This window comes from Acinonyx jubatus, chromosome C1 (genome assembly GCF_027475565.1).
Source record: "Acinonyx jubatus isolate Ajub_Pintada_27869175 chromosome C1, VMU_Ajub_asm_v1.0, whole genome shotgun sequence".
NCBI lineage: Eukaryota > Metazoa > Chordata > Mammalia > Carnivora > Felidae > Acinonyx > Acinonyx jubatus.
This window is the reverse complement of record NC_069381.1, coordinates 170,876,258-170,890,618: the sequence shown is the minus strand read 5'-3', so window position 1 is coordinate 170,890,618 and position 14,361 is coordinate 170,876,258. Positions and strand designations below refer to the sequence as shown.

Here is a 14,361-nt window from a genome sequence, read left to right as displayed (position 1 = left end):
TACATATTATATTCATACGGCCCTTGAGCTTATATATTATTCTGTTGAGTATCAACACACACTATCTAGCATGGTCTACATCATCCAAATTTGAACTATACATATTTAGGCAATAGGAACTATATTTTGCAGCATAATGCAACTATATCTTGTATATAAAGAAGTACTCACTATCTCCTCAAAAAGAGAAGACAGCAAATACTTCTTATGGATGTTAATTTCTCTTTTACCTTACTCAAAATCTCATTAAGATATCCTGTAAACTAAATACTAAATTGAAACATTCCATTTTGTTAGATGTTAATCCTTAAAAAGGTCTACAAGGTCTTACGTATTCTTTCCTAACCCAATTTTCCATTCTCATCACCTACTGTGCTTTCTCTCTCATTTCCTGCTTCAGCCACCTAAGTCTTTGTTGAGGCTGCTGTATTTCCCAAGGTTGCTTCCAACACAGGTATTGTATATGTTCTTCCTGATGTTCCAAATGAATGCAACCATCTTCACCTAATTAGCTCATACTCATTTTTCAGATCTTAACCCAAATGATTATTTTCTCAGGAGATTTCCTCTGACTTTGTGATTAAGCCAAAGTCCTTTAGTGTGTGTGTATGTGTGTGTGCACATATGTATGTACCCCCGCCCCACATATATATACATAAAGCATATATAATATTTTATTGATATGTTTTCCCAATGACGGTGTTTGTGCCATGATGGCACAATAATTTATTTTGCTACTTTTTCTCACCATTATACCCCTAACACCTAGAATAGTGTCTGGCACATGTAAGACTCTCAAAATATATATTTTTTTTTTACGAATGAAGGCAAAGGATTGTTTCTGAAGTGAGAATTAAAGATTAGTGATATTTGTATCATAAACTCTATCACGTTATTATTACATATTATGTTCTTTTTAGAATTCTTTGCTTCCCAAGCAATGTTAGTTATTACACTCAGTAACTTCAGGAAGGATAGTTTTACAAGTTCATTATCTCTCAGTTATGACTTCTTTAAAAAATTTTTATTTTGGGTAGGGGGGAAAATTTTATTTATATGTTTTAAAGTTTATTTATTTTGAAAGAGAGAGAGAATCCCAAACAGGGGCTGTGTTGTTAGCACAGAGCCTGATGCAGGGCTCGATCCTACAAAGGGTGAGATTGTGACCTGAGCCAAAATCAATAGTTAGATGCTTAACTGACTGAGCCACCCAGGCACCCATCTCTCTCTCTCTCTCTCTTTTATTAAGATTTTAAGTAATCTCTATATCCAATATGGGCTCAAATTCACAACCTTGAGATTAAGAGTCATATGCTCTACCAGGTGAGGCAGCCAGATGGCCCTCTTAGTTATGATTTCTAAATTGTTGCTTTTATCAATTTAAGGTTAAAAAATACAAACTATGATGTCATTTTATTAGTAACTGCTAATTACTAGTAATTAGTAATTACATTTTATTAGTAACATTTAGCAGCAACTTTGGGCTGCTCATATAATTCAACAGTATGCAGCAATAGACTTAGAAACTTTAAGGTACAGATGGTTTCTAGTTTAAAAGAATTCATTTATAGCTCTCTTATAAAAGAAAATTAAAATACAATGCTCCCAAAATTTGTTTGTAAATCAAGAGTCAGGAATATTGGCTGTGGGTCATGTCCCAGTAAAACTGGCTTCATTCATTATACTTGAGAGCTATTTCAATAGCTTAAGCTATTTAAGGGCTAAAGTTGTATACCATTCATCTTTGTATCCCCAAACCTAGCACAAGTCTGGGCATTTACTATGTCAGATTTCAAAGGCTAGTCCAAGTTCATGGATTGATATACATGATGAATCTAATTTGGTCTACTCTTTGATTTTCTGCTGAACTAGCAATCAAGAATGCAAAGGTTTCATGCCACCAAAAGGATATGGTTCCTTCAAATTTCCAGTTGTCATGGAGATGTGTCCTTAGTTTAATGATCAATGTAATACCCAAAGTGTAAGAATGTAGATAAGAAACTGTGAAGGAGAGGCTACATCAGGTAGGGAAGTGGCCAGGCCAACAGTAAATGTTCTACCTATTGCTTTGTGAGGTAATACCTTGCTACATACTCAGGTTCTGTTTCTTTTTGTGTCAGGCCAACCTATAGCATACCATGCTTTCCTTGAAATTCATACAAGGTATAGTTTGTATGACTGAAAAGATTTGGGAAATTTTTTGTGCAATTTCAATAATTAGAAAAGGGCACTTCAGAAAGAAATGACAAGGATCTATCATAATTTCAGCATGATGTTGGACTGAAAATATAATATTCATTAGTGGAACAGTTCTATCTTAACCCAAGGTGGAGCAGCTCTATTGAGTCTTTACATAAATTTTCTTTGGTGCCAATAGAGTGTCATGTGGATAAAAATATATATATTTGATTCTTTTAGATGAATAGCATTTTATTTTATTATTAATATTTTTTATTTAAGGAATCTGTAGATCCAATGTGGGGTTCGAACTCACGACTCTGATCAAGGGTCACATATTTTTCTGACTGAGCCAGCCAGGTGCCCCTAGGTGTGCTTGTTTGTTTGTTTGTTTCCCTTAAAGTAAACTCTGTGCCCAATGTGAGGCTTGAACTCATACTCCAAGATCAGGAATCCATGTTCTACCTACTGAGTCATCCAGGGGCCCCTGATTTTTAGTTTTATTTTAATGTTCTATATTGTTGTTGTTGTTGTTTTTATATAGTGAGATAAAGATCATGAATGGGGCAGAGGAGTAGATTGAGAGAAAGAGAGAAAGAGAGAGAAAGAGAGAGAGAGTCTCAAGAAGGCTCCATGCTCGGTGCACAACCTAACACAAGGCTCGATCCCCCATGACCCTGGGATCATGACCTGAGCTGAAATCAAGACCCTCAATTGACTGAGCCACCCAGATGGAGTTCTTATGATATACAAGAAAATTGATAAAGGTATGTATTTTATTTTGCCTTTTGGGTAAAACTTTAAGACATCGTATTTAAAGAAAGAAAAAATTGACATTTGTAACTATCCTTGGTGCTCCTCCAAAAAATGGTCTGGTCTAGAAGTGAGAGTTAATGTTTTCAGCAACTTTTGATAAATCCTTTATTTTTAAAAATATCCACTGAAGAAGACTCTTCAGTAGTCATTATATACAACCTTTTATATTTGAACCTCTATATAGTGAAGAAAACCTAGAGAATATATTTGCAGTGTTGGAGCAAACATTTCTTGGATAAGACATAGAAAGCACAAGTCATAAAAGGATAGGATAATAAGTTAGACTTCATAAAAATGGAAAATGTCTGCTTATCAAAGATACCATTAGGAAAGTGATGTGAAAGTGAAGTGAATAGGCATTCATAAATTTGAGAAAATATGTGCAATATTTACATTTAAAAAAGGACTTTTATCAGGATATATAAAGAATTCCCAAAACCCAATAATAGCTTTTGTATTTAGATCTATCATCCTTCTTGAAGTAATATTTGAGTACTGTGAGAGACGCATTTGAAGTTAGTTTTTTCCATATGAATATCCGGTTGTTCTAATACCTTTTGTTGAAAGAACTTTTCTTTCTCCATTGAATTACTTTGATGTCTGTAAAAATCAATTGACCATATAACCACATGTCTATTTCTAGACTCTCTATTTTATTCCATTGGTCTATTTGTCTACCCTAAGCCAACACCACAGTGTCTTGATTACTGTAACTTTTGTAGTAAGCTTTGAAATCAGATAACGTGAATCTTTCAACTTTGTTCTTATTTTTCAAGATCATTTGGCTATTCTGCATCCATTTCACTTCTACATAAATTTTACAAAGAGTTTTGTCAATTTTTACAAAAAGGAGACTGCTGTGCTCTGCCTGGGCTCCACATCATTTTACAGTGGTTTGGAGAGTGCCTCCAGACCAAAGTCCAGGCATTGTGGGACTCATCTCAGAAGTTTCCTTTGTCTCATAGAGTACTGTTCTATGCTACATGTCACCAAAAATATATCATCTGATGCTTCATCTATTTTGCTCAGTTTTACAATTGTTTAAATAGGGTTATTTAGTCTAGTACCAGTTACTTAGTCATGGCTGGAAGCAGAAATTTTAGGTAGAATGTTAACCTAGAATTCCACACAAAAATAGGAGAATATTATATGGGAAAGACCATTCTTATTTTCTAATTACAACAGTGCAAAACTGCAGATTAGAATATAAGATATACTACTATGTAAACAGATAAATACTATATATATAAGTTTAAAAATATTAAGTGAACTTTTTGGTTGAACAAACTGATATTGTTTTGCATGATTAAGATTTTATTTTTTGTTTGCTGACCATTTGAATAAGTTAAATAATTTCACTTTAATTTGATAATTAATGAAAGTAAACAATTTTTTCCTTTCAGAAACTTTGGAAATAAGTGTGGTATTTTGGTTAAAAGTCTATTTTCAGTTTGCTTCAAATACATGCTATTTTTTTTTCTTTCTGGTGTTGTATTTAATACCAATGACAGCAGGCATTTATTTAATGAATCCACTAATTTGAGTATGTAGGAGATAGGCCAGCTGGATTATAGTTTGTGTTTTACTTGTGTAAACATGAGGGTATGTCTCCTACCTGGGACAAAAATTTCATTCCATTGTTTGAAGCCAGGAAATTAGATGCTTCTGTACATCATTTATAATTCTGTAATTTGGACATTGTGTGGAGTTCTCTGGGATTTGTCACTACTTAAGTTTTAATTATATTATTTGTATCATTACATTGAATGTACTTAATGGTGTTAAAAACACAAACTTACAAACACACAAACACAAAAGAGTTATGATGAGCTATCAAACATTAAGAGGTTGGTTAAAGTAGCACTGATCTGGCTTGAAGTATGATCAAAAGATGTCATTTGATGGTTCCTAAAGAGACGGTAGTGAAGTCAACTTAGGAAAATGATGAAATTTAAATGTTGTTAGAATAACTCAACTTGAATTATAATTGCACATCCAATTATTAGATAATCCAGAACTTTTTATGTGCCATGAAAATATTATCTTGAGATTCTAATGATCATTTTATTATTCATTTAGTTTTGACTGTCATATAGGAATCCAACCCAAGTGTCAGTGTTAAGGCTTTAACCCTTTTCTTCTCTTCCTTAACTCCCATATAGTACTGATGAGGGAGCATAAGGTAAGCTGAGGGCAAAGTACAGGCAAGCACACTCCCCACCCCCAGGTAGGATATGTGTGATATTCCTCAGGCATTCTTGGCTGCCCAAGAGCAAAAGAAAGGACAGAAAACAAATTATTAAAGTGATAGAGTCTATAACAGTTTACAAATATCTTAGTACAATTACAAAAAAAAAAAAAAAAAGGGCAATCTTATCAATAGCCTAAAGTCCAGAAACTCCCTACTATCTTAATGTTAATGCTTTGGTAGAGGGAAAAACAACCTTGGTTTGACAATAGCTAGGCCTCCAGTAATCTGTGAGTCTTTAGCATATGGAAAATCCCTTTAAGAAACTTCTTCTTGACTTTACTTCCCCCAACTCCATACTATATAACCAGTCACTCTTCACAACCCCAGTGCTTTAATAAAATCACCTTTTTAAACCAAAGATGTCTTCAAGAATTCTTTCTTAGCTGTCAGCTCCAAACCCCACTATCACCCCCAAACTCCATCAGTACTAAAAAAAAAAAAAAAAACCTGCAAGCCCCTTTTTATATCATTTGCTTAAACAATTTTATGTCCCTATGCATCTAAGTGTTCACTAGAGCAATGAAATGGAGGAAAGAAGGAAGAATGGGTTGAGGAGACAATTTGAAAGTAAAATAAATAGGACCTTGTGACCAATTCAATGTTGAGGGAAAAAGTGAGAAAGAGAGAGGAGAAATAGTTCAAACTTTCATTAATTTATTCATTCATTTATTTAACAACCTAGATTAAATTCCTAATTTAGCATGTGTAAATGCTGAATAAAATAAAATGCTGAATAAAAGGTGACTAAGACAAGATTCCTTTCCCTAGGAAGTAAAAATTCATCCAGTGATTGCCACACAATGTAATACATTATGTTTTAATACTCTACTACTGGTATATCTCGTGTACTGAGGGAAGACAGATGCGTGAACAACTAAGTATACTAGGGAAAGCTTATGTGAAGACTCCAGAGAAGAGACAATGTTTATCTTTAATTAAAAAAAAAAAAAAAAGAAAAAAAGATCTTTCCAGGGAGAAATATGTGGTACAGAAGGTTTGGGGCAGAGGAAAAAAGTAAACAAAGGTAAAGGGTGTGGAATGCAAGGCATTTTTGGAAAAGAGGAAATCGTTTAGTGTGAGTGAATTTAAGGAGTGTTAGGGAAGTAGGGGGATGGGCCTGAAAAGCTAAACTGTGACTAAGTGGCGATGAATTTTGTAAGCGAAGATTTTTGAATTATATCTTAAAGGCTATTGACAATCATTAGAGATTGTTTTAAAAGTTTATTTATTTATTTTGAGAGACAGAGAGAGAGAGAGAGAGAGAGAGCATGAACAGGGGAGGGGCAAAGAGAGAGGGAGAGAGAATTTCAAGCAAGCAGGCAGAATTCCAACGTGGGGCTTGTTTTGGGGCTGGACATAAAGCCGGTATTGGGCTCGAACCGACAAATCTTGACATCATGACCTAAGCTGAAACTAAGTCAGATAAGTCAGATGTTTAACCAACTGAGCTACCCAGGTGCCCCAAATCATTAGAGATTTTTAAAAGGAGAGTAACAGGAACAATTTATATTTTCATTAGACAGATCTGGAGGTAGGATAGATGGGAACGGATTTCAACAATATAGACAAGATGGTGGGACAAGAAATGATGGGGAAATGGGGGAAGCTTAGGAGACAGTTTGAAAATAGAGTACATTGGACCTGGTGACTAACTGCTCTTGACAGAGGTGGGGGAGGGGAGATGAGGGAATGAGACTGAATGGAGAGTGCAGAGGACATGTGGAACAGGGGCAGGTTTGGGGGGAATGTTGTGACCATATTGAACTTGATTTTGTTTGCAAGGCATTTGGGTGGGGATTTTTAGTGGCTTAAAGGAAACAGTTCTGAGACTTAAAAGTTTGATTTAGGCTAAAGATAAAGGTTTGAAAATCATATCGATATTGGTCTTTTTAAAAATTTTTATTAAAAGAAGTTTTTTAATGTTTTTACTTATTTTTGAGACAGAGAGAGACAGAGCATGAGCAGAGGAGGGGCAGAGAGATAGGGGGAATCCAAAGCAGGCTCCAGGCTCTGAACTGTCAACACAGAGCCTGATGCGGGGCTCAGACTCATGGACTGTAAGATCATAACCTGAGCTGAAGTCGGATGCTTAACTGACTGAACCACCCAGGCACCCCTCGATATTGGTCTTAAAAAAAAAAAAGTTTATTTATTTTGAGAGACCGAGCAGGGAAGGGGCAGAGAGAGAGGGAGACAGAGAATCCCAAGCAGGCTCTGCATTGTCAGTACACGGTCTGATATGGGACTCAAACTCACAAACCTGAGAGATCATGACCTGAACTGAAACAGAGAGTCAGACACTTAACTGACTGAGCCAGCAAGGCATCCTTCTATTGATATTGGTCTTAATGAAAGTCAGGAAGAAAATCTTGTTGCCCAGGGAGAAGTTATAATATAAAAAAGAGAAAAAAGCTGATGTGAGAAGTAAGATGATCAATTTTCAAAAATACCAAATAAAAGCGATGCTGTCTAGTTAACAATAGGTTTACAACCTGTTGGAAATATGTCGGAAACCTCTCTCCCCCACAGTGAAGTCCCAAAACTTTACACACTTCACTTCCTGGTTCTTCTTCCCCTCTCTATTTTGCGGGCTTATTTTTCATGGGCTTTGCAATGACCATGCACCAAAGAACTGAAGTCTCTGCCTCACGTCAAGGAATGTACATTTGTTCCAATCAGACTAATTTTTGCTTTACATGCGCATAGGTGACTTCTGGGTAAGGGTGTAACCTCTGTAGTACTCAGTCAATGAGGAATCAGGAGATAGGAGATAAAGTGCCTGCTGTAACTGCCCCAAGTGTGCCTGTACATCAGACACCCACTCTTGCAAAAACGTTAATTAAAGCCTTGCTTCACTGTGTTCTTAGTCTCAGTGTCCCTTCTTTGATTGGGTCAGTGGGCTTATTTCTCACAGCTGAGAAGTGACATCTTAAGAAAACAAAGATTTAATAGGTCGGCACAAGAGGTTAGCAAAAGAGATGGAAAATCATCCAAGAGAGGTAATGAATAAAGACTGATGTCATGAAATTTAGTAGCGGAGAACTCAGCAATATCACAACATGCTTCAGAGGATTAAATATAATTGTTACCTGAAACTGGGTTCACCTCTTGGTGGGTACCAAGCCAAAAGGCACAGGCAAGCCAAAGAATAGGAAAAAGAAGGGTTTTACCTGCCACAAATAATGGAGGAAAGGAAGGGTTTTATCTGCAACAAGTAATGGAGAACACCAGGGATATTTCCCAAAGCGGTGTCTCCTTGACATTTTAAGCCAAGGGTATGTACACATTCATGAAGGAATTTGCACAGTGGGAAATTCAGCCTGGCATTGGAGCAAAAGTCACCTTTTATTTATTTTTTTAAGAAATATCATTAAATCATTTACTCTGTAACAACACTTAGCAGATAATAGGAACATACTGAACATACTCATTTCCCATTTAGCCTGAATAAGTAATTTTGCTACACAATGTTTTCCTAAGGTAAGTTTTTCTATAGCCAGGGAAAACAGCATTTTATTTTTAAAAACATTTTTATATGTTTTTATTTATTTTTCAGAGAGAGAGAGAGAGAGAGAGAGAGAGAAAGCATGAGTGGGGGAAGGGCAGAGAAAGAGGGAGACACAGAATCTGAAGTAGGCTTTAGCTGCTGAAGCAGCACAGAGCCTGACATGGGGCTTGAACTCATGAATCATGAGATCATGACCTGAGCTGAAGTTGGAAGCTTAACAACTGAACCACCTGGGTGCCCCCAAACAGCATTTTAAATAGTCCGTGTTTCTAAAATTGAAGCGACTTTCTAAACAGGTATTTAGAAAGTAAGTGGGAACAATTAGACCTAATTACTATGAAAATAAAACTAACACCATGATTATAGAACATTTAAATAGGAAAATTATGAAGCTATATATAGTTATACATATATATACCATATCAAAATGATAGGATTTTGGAATGGTGGTGTGGTCTGGAGTTGACAGCCAAGAAAGAATTCTTGAGACTTCTTAAGTGGAAAAAGGTGATTTTATTAAAGCATGGGGACAGGACCCCTGGGGAGTATGAGCTGCCCTGGGATTGTGAGGAAAGACTGATTATATACTTGGGAGTTGGGGAAGGTAAAGTCTAGGGGAAGTTTCCAAAGGGACTTTCATATGCTAAAGAAGACTCACAGGATATTGGAGACCTAGCTATTGTCAAGCTAAGGTACTTTTTCCCTTCTAGCAAAGTATTAACACTGAGACAGTAGGGAGTTCCTGGAGAACTGTTATACTCTACCTGCCTCAAGTATTTGTCAATAGGCTGCCTGTTAGAAGGACATTTAACTGCATCAAAAATACCTTTTCTATTTTGGTAACTAAATTTTTTTTTAAATTTTTTTTTTTAACGTCTATTTATTTTTGAGACAGAGACAGAGCATGAACGGGGGAGGGTCAGAGAGAGAGGGAGACACAGAATCGGAAGCAGGCTCCAGGCTCTGAGCCATCAGCCCAGAGCCCGACGCGGGGCCCGAACTCTCGGACTGTGAGATCGTGACCTGAGCCGAAGTCGGACGCTCAACCGACTGAGCCACCCAGGCGCCCCGGTAACTAAATTTTTGATATTAATATCAAGGTATTTCAAGCATCTCTAAATATGAAAATTTCAGATTTATATTTATTGAAAAGAAAATATCAATCTGTTGGAGTAATCATATATATATATATATATGATAAAGAAAGATAGGACAAAATAAGCAGAGAGGAAAGGTTAGGACCTGAGGTCCCAGGGTGGGGAAAAACACATATTTTATTTATTTATTTATTTATTTATTTATATTTATTTTTCAATATGTGAAATTTATTGTCAAATTGGTTTCCATACAACACCCAGTGCTCATCCCAAAAGGTGCCCTCCTCAATACCCATCATCCACCCTCCCCTCCCTCCCACCCCGCATCAACCCTCAGTTTGTTCTTGGTTGTTAAGAGTCTCTTATGCTTTGGCTCTCTCCCACTCTAATCTCTTTTTTTTTTTTTTCCTTCCCCTCCCCCATGGGTTTCTGTTAAGTTTCTCAGGATCCACACAAGAGTGAAACCATATGGTATCTGTCTTTCTCTGTATGGCTTATTTCACTTAGCATCACACTCTCCAGTTCCATCCACGTTGCTACAAAGGGCCATATTTCATTCTTTCTCATTGCCACGTAGTACTCCATTGTGTATATAAACCACAATTTCTTTTTCCATTCAGCGGTTGCTTGATGGACATTTAGGCTCTTTCCATAATTTGGCTACTGTTGAAAGTGCTGCTATAAACATTGGGGTACAAGTGTCCCTATGCATCAGTACTCCTGTATCCCTTGGGTAAATTCCTAGCAGTGCTCTTGCTGGGTCATAGGGTAGGTCTGTTTTTAATTTTTTGAGGAACCTCCACACTGATTTCCAGAGCAGCTGCACCAGTTTGCATTCCCACCACCAGTGAAAGAGGGTTCCTGTTTCTCCACCTCCTCTCCAGCATCTATAGTCTCCTGATTTGTTCATTTTGACCACTCTGGCGAAAACCACATATTTTAAAACAATGCTGGGAGCATCTGACCAGGAGCAAACTTCCTCAGGCTTTAGGTTCCTCTTTAGAACGTAACAGACACCACCTATTCCCTCAGGTTCTCCTCAGGAATTTGACAATGAAAATACCAAACCAGGGGCACCTGGGTAGCTCAGTTGGTTGAGCGACCAACTTTGGCTCAGGTCATGATCTCACGGTTCGTGAGTTTGAGCCCCGCGTCAGGCTCTGTGCTGACAGCTCAGAGACTGGATTCTGCTTCGGATTCTGTGTCTCCCGCTCTCACTCTGCCCCTCCCCACTCATGCTCTGTCTCTCTCTGTCTCAGAAATAAATAAACATTAAAAAAAAAATTAAAAAAAAATACCAAACCAAAATAGGTAAATTATAAAACTTCTGTTATAGGAGGGACAGTATGACCAGTCTGATTTACACAATGGAATCTAGCCAATCAGGAATGAACAACCCAGTACCTAGAACCATCAAGCCAATAAGGGTGAACCTGAGAAGAAACAAAGGGGAACTGGATCCGAAGGGGGAGGCAGCAACCAAAACCTTATAAAACAAAGTCCCTTGCCCATTGTCACAGGCATTCTCTTTCTAATGCCCCTTCTCTTCAAAGAGAGCTTTCATACTATTCTTACTTTCTTATACTCTAATAAACTTTTGCCTGCTGTTCATTTTGTGTCCACTCTTCATTCATGAAGTGGCAAGACAATGAATCCCGGGTATTGAGCTAAAAAAGAATCCTGCAACATATATACCAATAACAAATATCTGCAACTGTGAAAACACAGATAATGAACAACTTCAAATTTATCAGTATTTTAATGGCTGAAATAATTTACTTTTTTCAGTCTTTTTTTTTTTTTTTTTTACTAAAATAGGTTTACTTCATTTAAACTTAGGTCAGCATGGCTTTTTTTGTTTGTTTTGTTTTTTGCTTTTTTAAAAAGACAAAATACTTATTTAAAATGGTATTAGGTTTGTACCAGCTAAAAACTAATACTTATGTTTGTCTAGATGTAACAATGCTAAAAACATACAAATTCAATATGTAGTAGGAAAATATGTAAAAGAAAAACAAAACATAAGGAACTATGCCCCATTAAAAAATATAAATGCGCCTTCTAGTGACTATGCTACTATTGAAAACTAATATTCTGATTTAGAAGTAGCTTCTATAAAATGTCAAAGTAGTAGGCTTTGTTTGCTTTCCTAATATAGTGAACAAATGAGTATTTCTATCACAGGTAAATGGTACTACTAGTATTTTTTAGACAAAATGTAGTATTATACATAGAAAAGTAGCCAATATCTTGTATTCAAGTATTCGTGTTTGTTTTCCATTAAAATGTTTTCTATAATCTATAAGGACAATGCACACAAAAGTAAAAAGATGAGGTAAACATCTTACACTTTTAAGAAATTACTTGAAACATAATACTCAGATATTCTCAATGCCTAAGCTCTAGAATGATGCTGAAGAAGGTCCTCCATTAAAAAAAAAAAGTCATCCATAATGCCCACGATGCGAACCACATAATGAACAGCAGGTTTCTTGGTCTTCTGAGTAGACAAATGATGCTCTTCCCTGTTATTACAGAGCAATTGTTGCAGGATTTTTTACCACAATACCTGGGATTCATTGTCTCGCTGCTTGGAAGAAAGAAGAGGGGGACACAAAATGAGCAGCAGGCAAAAGTTTATTAGAGTATAAGATAAGAAAGGAAGAATAGTAGGAAAGCTCTCTTCACAGAGAGGAGATATTAAAAAATGAATGCCCACCAACAATAGGCAAGGGTCCTTGTTCTATAAGGTTCTGGTCAGCCCTCCCCCTTCCCTTCCCCTTGTTCCTTCCCAGGTCCTACCCTTATTGGCTTCATAGCACTGGGTGCTAGGTTGTCCATTCCTGATTGGCTTGTTTCCATTGTATGAGGGGTGGCCTACGGCCATAGTTAGAGCTTTTGTCAAATTCCAGAGGGAAACCTGAGGGGGAGTAGGTGGGTCTGTTACATTCTTAAGAAGGACCTTAAGCCTAAGGTGGTTTGCTGTGGTCAGACACTCCCAGCATTGTTCCAAAATAGTGTTTTTCCCCACCCAGGGACTTAAGGTCCTATACTTTCCCTCTGCCTATTTTATCCTATCTCTTCCTCTCATACAATCAGGACTAAGTTTTGCCAAAAATATTGTATCAATGTGGGTTTACATGAGATACCATGTTACAATAAGAGCAGCTACAACACTCTGCCATGCTATGCAGCCCATGTGGAAAGAATGTGTGGTCAGTTTCTTGCACCTGGCAGGTGAAAGAGGAGTAGGAGGAAATCTTCCTGGTTCAAAAAAGTCACGATTAGTCACTGTGCAAGAAAAGCTACAGCAGGAGAATCTTGCAGACAGAGATATGATAAGTAGAGTCCAGAATCCTAGTAGCCCAGTGTCTACATCCTCTTCATTCTTCAAATTCTCAACATATAACTCTTTTACTATCAGGTAGGTGATGGCGAGAAAGAAGGCGAACAGCAGCAAACAGAGAATTGAGAGGACCTGTACCAGCCTCTGCTGAGCCTGGGCTCAGCCACCCGCAACCACCCAGAAAATGTCATTGTGCTTATCTGGCAGAACCGGAGACCTGTCTCCATCCTCCTGGAGCAACGAGACCTTTCTAAGCTCCGATGACGCCCCAGCCGAGAACTCCTTCCGCAAGTGGCATGCAACTTGAGTTGCATCCGTCCTTCTCATCATCCACTTCACCTTCACTGCTACTGTCTCCCGGAATGAAGGCAGAAAATGTAGGCCAGGCAAACAACAGGGGTGCCAGGGCTTTGGCACAGAGCAGCTGAATGCCTCCCACTCTCCAAGAACCAACCATGTGTGGACATGGTAGGAAAAGGGGCATAAGTCATCTTAAAGTGCCAGAGTCCAGGTCCGGGTCATGAAGGCTGGCAAGAGTCAGCAACGTTAATTCTTTTGCTTTAGTTGGTCCTGTTTGTGAGTACTCAAGGGGCTTCAGATCCAGCAAAGATAGCTCAAGAATGTTAGTCAATCTTTACTTCTGAACCAGCAGTGAAGACTTTTATTACTGATTTATTGTCCCCGATATGATTAGGCTATCTCCTGGCCTGACAGTGGCTGTTTGTTCTCACCTTTTTTTCTTTTTCTTTTTTCTCTTTTGGTTTGTTTGTTTCCTTAAAATCATTACCAAGGTCAATTCTTCTGCAACTGCAAATATCCCAGGAAGTTCTGCAAGAAATGTGATTTGGGCAAGTAGCATAGATCACAAGGTGGCTGGGAGCCTAAAATGACTTTTCTTATGTCAAGAAAGCTACGTCTCATCTTTTTCTGAGGGCATTTAACTCTTTCTGCTTACAAAAGGGGATATAAAAAGAGACCGTTGGTGACCTTTTAAGAACAATATAACATGACTGGTACCCACCGTACTACAGTAGGTTGAGGAGTGAATGGGAAGTGAGAAAAGGGAGGATGGCAAGAGAGAGAAATCAGACATAACTTAAGGGACATACAGGGGATAGGTAGGAAAAAGAAAACTATTCCAGACTTTTATAAAACTATACTGTAG

The 14,361-nt window shown here is 37.5% G+C and overlaps 1 pseudogene; it reads right to left on the bottom strand.

Annotated features, from left to right (window-relative positions):
- Positions 1-10,589: 10,589 nt before the first annotated feature.
- On the bottom strand, positions 10,590-13,702 carry LOC128314080 (ADP-ribosylation factor-like protein 6-interacting protein 6; annotated as a pseudogene).
- Between the last annotated feature and the right edge of the window lie 659 nt (positions 13,703-14,361).